Here is a 5,170-nt window from a genome sequence, read left to right as displayed (position 1 = left end):
CCTGAAAGCAGACACACAGGACTGATGCCTTCCTTTTTTCAGCTGGGCTTTACCGATTGAGATTTGCTGCCTAGGACTGAGGCAGCCACCTTGTCACCACGAGGGGAGCTAGCCCTACGGCGAGTGGCATGCTGAGGATGGCGGAGCAGAAAGGGAAATCGCTGGGGTTCTGGATCATGTTGCTGAGTTGCTGAATTAACCAATTTTGGAAACTTTCTGCCTTGAATTTCTAGTTATATGAGGTAGTAATTCTTATTTATTTGTTTGTTTAGTTTTTATCTTTGCAAGCATTTCTTTTATTGTTTCCACTCTTTTCTTGATGCCCCTCAATGGAAGCAGTGAGGATAACCCAACTGCTCTTGTGAGTTTAAGATTGTCAGTGTCACCTTCTCCTGCCCCCTTAATTAGTCTCTGCTTCCCTCTCCTCTCCCCTCCTCTCAGCCCATGACTTTGGTTATCTTCTCAGGTGTGGGGAAACTCAACATGCAAACATATACCTGAGTAGTTAACCAATGGCTTTTTGGCTTAAGAGTGATTATTTTCTTCATTTGTTTCTCGTTTTTCAGTGTGCAGCCAACTCATCTTTATTTTAAAAATTTAGTTTAGTTTTTTAAAATTGCAGTATAGTTGATTTATAATATAGTGTTAGTTTTAGGTGTACAGCACAGTGATTCAGATATATATATATTCTTTTTCATATTCTTTTACCCTTATAGATTATTACAAAATATTGAATATAGTTCCCTGTGTTATACAGTAGTTCCTTGTTGGTCTTATTTATTTATTTATTTTTGCGGTGCGCGGGCCTCTCACTGCTGTGGCCTCTCCCGCTGCGGAGCACAGGCTCCGGATGCGCAGGCTCAGCGGCCCAGCCGCTCCGCGGCACGCGGGATCCTCCCGGACCGGGGCACGAACCTGTGTCCCCTGCATCGGCAGGCGGACTCCCAACCACTGTGCCACCAGGGAAGCCCCTACTTTTTTTTTTAAAACTGCTTTATTAACTTCACAGTATATAATGAACATTTTTCCATGCAATAAGTAAAACTCTCCTGCTGACAGAAACTTACAGATTGGATCAAAAACACAATATTCAATTAGAAGCTGGAAATAGGAGACCCGCAAGAAACAAGTAACACCAAAAGGTTTACAACAAAGGTACGTCACAAACATGTAAGTTAAGGAAGCAGGTGTGTCTCCCTATTAACTTCAGGGAAAAACATCAGGATTCAAGGCATAAGGCAAAACTCATCACGATGGTCACGGTGAGGGAGGTCCGTGCTAACTGCCCACAGACTGCTTTTCCCTCAGCTCCCTCACCTCCTCGCCAATCCTTTCCATATTCTCCTCTCTCATCCTTGCCTGTGGTTCTCCAAGCCTCTGAGTCGTGTCCCGTATATACTGCAGGATGGGCTGCCTAACATGCAACTGCGTAGGAACTGCCTAGGAAAGTTCTATGCCTAACATGGAACTTTCCTCTAGGTACACGATATTCACCAGCTTCCAAAGGGAGGACCAAAGGCTCTCTTTTATTAGCATCTTGTTCCTTTTCATCCTTTTTTTCATTCTCCTGGTTGGCACTTTCCATGCTGAGATTTTTTTTACTGCTTGTTCCTTTTGCGACACCATTGCTTCTGGGCTGTCCTTGCTGTCTCCTCCTCCCGATTCTCTCGCTGCTTCACTGAAACCTACAGACCTGCAGAAGGTTGGGGTTGGGGCAGTGGGGTGCTGCAGCCAGGCGGTTGGCCCCTACCCGGCCCCTTGTTTATTTTTTAAGCTAGTTGAGTTGACGTTTCCTATCACGTGCAGCTTAGAGCTTTGATATTGATACAATCCAGGACTTAAATCTCCCACTCCAAGCTAAGTGAAGTTTTGAATATGTTGTGTTCTTTACAGATAGACACCAGATGTGAAAATCTTATCATTTTCATGGAGAAGGATATTGGAGAACTTTTTTCCCCCAGATTAAAAGCAAGTGGAGAAATACGTATTTATAAAGCTAAATGAAATGCAAAATTCTTTACCGTGATCCCACTTCAGCCAGGCTAAGTCACTTGTTCTTTATGGTAATGATTTTTTCAAAATGTGTGGAAAGGTTTTGCTTCTTTGTGACATTGAAGTCAAAGTTGATACTGATATTTTCATTTGGGCCTCACTTACTATAAAATTGCACACCTGTCCATTTTTTTCATCATCCTCCTGTCCTGTCAGTTGGGTGTATGATACAAAATAAGACACTTCTGTGTAGCACTTGAGACCCTCCATATCCAGCCTCAATTTACCCCTCTGACCCCATTTCTCACTATATCTCTTGATTTATCCTTTGTGCCAGTGAGGCTGAATTAATGTTCTTCCCACCCATGACCTCCCCATGTCTCTGCTACTTTGTTCACCTTCCTTCACTTTGCAGGGCATGACTTATCCTGTGCTTGAAGTTCAAATTCTGTACCTCCTATCTCCAATTCCATCTTCCCTGTGAAGTTTTCCATGTTACCCCTTTCTCTGCTCTCAACTCAGGTGGCAGTAGTACTCCTTATTCTGAACTCCCATAGCATTTTATCTTTGCCTCTTTAATACGTTGATGCCTTGTATTTATCTTTTTTTTTTTTTTTTTTGGCGGTACGCGGGCCTCTCACTGTTGTGGCCTCTCCCGTTGCGGAGCACAGGCTCCGGACGCGCAGGCTCAGCGGCCATGGTTCACGGGCCCAGCCGCTCCGCGGCATGTGGGATCTTCCCGGACCGGGGCACGAAGCCGTGTCCCCTGAATCGGCAGGCGGACTCTCGACCAGTGTGCCACCAGGGAAGCCCCCAATAAGTATCTATTAACATATTTATTTTGGGTTCAGGCTTGGCCTTTAGAAACTCTCTTAATGGTGATTTTTATTTAAGGAGAAGCTGTTGCTAAAGTTGTTTAATTCTAGCATGTCTCTCAGGAAGGCACTCAAGACTTTGCAGCTCCATTCCCCTGCATCTAGTTGCTTTACTGCTTTTAGGCTGCCAACGTTGTCTACAGTCAAAAGTCCCATTTTGTAGAGACTGAGGCGTAGAGAGAATGAGTAACTTACAAAGTAGGGTCTTCTGTTTGTTACTAAATGTGGCCTTTCTCTTTCTTTGCCTCTTTCCTTTAATATCAAGTTTTGGGGGTATTATGAGTTTAGCCATGTATCAGTGGACTTGAAGGAGTAGAGAAAATTCAGAAGCTCATCAGAAGGTATACATGGGAAGTAGGAGCAAGGGTGTGAGGTCAGGAAGGCTGTTTGGAGAGAACCATATTTCCCAGGTCACGAATGGTATTTTTTTCTTTTTCTTGCATCTCAAGAGATTCTTTAGAAGTTCCAGGTTTTTCTCACATTTGATTTTTGGTTTGTGGTAATGACCCAGGTTGCTGAGTATCAGGAAGAACTTGCTTCAGGCAGTCACTTGTCCACACTTGTTTAAGGAAGATGAAAGACATCTAGAGTGGATCTGGTCCCAACGTGCATTCTAGAGCCAACCCACAGCCTAGAGCAGTCATGGCTGCAAAGCTAAAGACTTGTGCACAAGAAAAAGCAATGCTCGTGTTGTAGTCCCCTGAGTTCTGGGGTGCTTTGTTATTCATGTCATTACATGTCTTTCATTACATATATAGTGTCATTACAACCGTAGCTGATTGATACAACCTCCTTCTGTCCCCATCCTACTTTCTCTTGTGAAACAACATAATTTCTCCACCTCTAGCTCTGTCTTCATTTATCTGGATCACCATAAAGAGTCTAACATCTCTTTTTCTCTTTGGGAACCTTGTCTTGAAGCGGGGAAACAACACAGGCCTTTTAGGAAGTAAAATATTATTAGCCTGAGGATATAGGAAACTGAATGTTGTCTGGGTGTAATCTCAGATGTCAAGCTATAAAGCTAAAATGTTTGCCCTATGCTCTAAGAACATTCCTTCCACTATTGTTTAATGTTCTTTGGAAAATCAGAAATAGTCACTGGTACTTCTCAGGACAATGGTACAATAAACAGGCTGATTACCCAGGTATTCAATGGAGTGCTGCCTTTGTTCCCCTCTAGAGGGCTAAACACTCCAGACATGGCAAGATCCGTTTAACCAGATCTGAGTAGCTATTGAAATCAGTATGTGGCATTTTATAGTTTTCACTTTAGAATTTCTCTACCAGTAAGAATGGAAAGAATGTATTGAAGATGATCTGGCCTAGTCCATACATCTCTACTGTGAATTACCTAAGTGATCTAGATACATTGCAATGGAAAAAATAACAATCTGAATAATTTTCATGATGCCTTTGGCCATGAAATTATAAGGAACAATTCCATTCCAAGTAGGTTCTTACTTAACTATATTAGATTATGAAAAGAGAAAGCCACGAAAAACGTAGAGTTGAAAAATGACGTTATTCCTTACTGGCCCCACAAATTCAAAATTGATACCGTCATCTGAGCCTTAACTCTGTATTCCCTCTGCTTTGAACATCTCTTCTTTTAATCCACATTTCACTAGTTCTTCTTGTCTATCCTAAGTCCCACAACCTCCCATCTTTCCTGACTCATTTTGCTTTTTTTCTTAAAGCGTGCAGGTCCTGCACCCATAGGTGCAAGATCCTTATTCCAAGGTGTTCTTGAATTCATCTACACATATATATGTATATTCTCAATCAATAGAGATTAAAAGTATAATCACAATCATATGATCATATACCTTCCATTGCCCTACACACACACACACACACACACACACACACACACACACACACACACACACACACACTGGTATGTAAAACAAAGATCCTTACAGTCTGCCACGTAGCACTACAGAGCTTGTGCACAATAAACTGTACTTGGCCTTAGATCCTCATGTCCAGGATGGGAATCACTTGTCAATACTGCACACTCTCGCACTTGTGTTAGTGGTGTTCTCTAATTAGTTTATATCTGTAGGGCTTGTCTCCTAGACAGTGCAAGCTCCTTGAGGGATATATCCTCAGAAAGGTCTTTTTTATAGCTACCAGAGTGAGGTATATAATAATAGAAGCAAAATGAGCATGTCTTGATGTATTTACTCTCTCAGCCATCCCCCCAGCCCCTACTATCCACCTGCACAGCCACTCTATTCAGGCTCCATCTCCTGCATCTCTTTTGTGAAGCCTATTTTGAGGGGAGTTGGGAAGAAACA

General features: G+C 42.5%; 1 pseudogene; it reads right to left on the bottom strand.

Moving 5' to 3' along the window:
• Nucleotides 1–1,226: 1,226 nt before the first annotated feature.
• Nucleotides 1,227–1,626, bottom strand: LOC132520399 (protein BEX1-like; annotated as a pseudogene).
• Nucleotides 1,627–5,170: the final 3,544 nt, after the last annotated feature.

The sequence above is a fragment of the Lagenorhynchus albirostris genome, chromosome 5 (genome assembly GCF_949774975.1).
Source record: "Lagenorhynchus albirostris chromosome 5, mLagAlb1.1, whole genome shotgun sequence".
Taxonomy (NCBI): Eukaryota; Metazoa; Chordata; class Mammalia; order Artiodactyla; family Delphinidae; genus Lagenorhynchus; species Lagenorhynchus albirostris.
The sequence above is the reverse complement of the archived record's forward strand: the minus strand, read 5'-3'. Positions and strand labels throughout refer to the sequence as shown.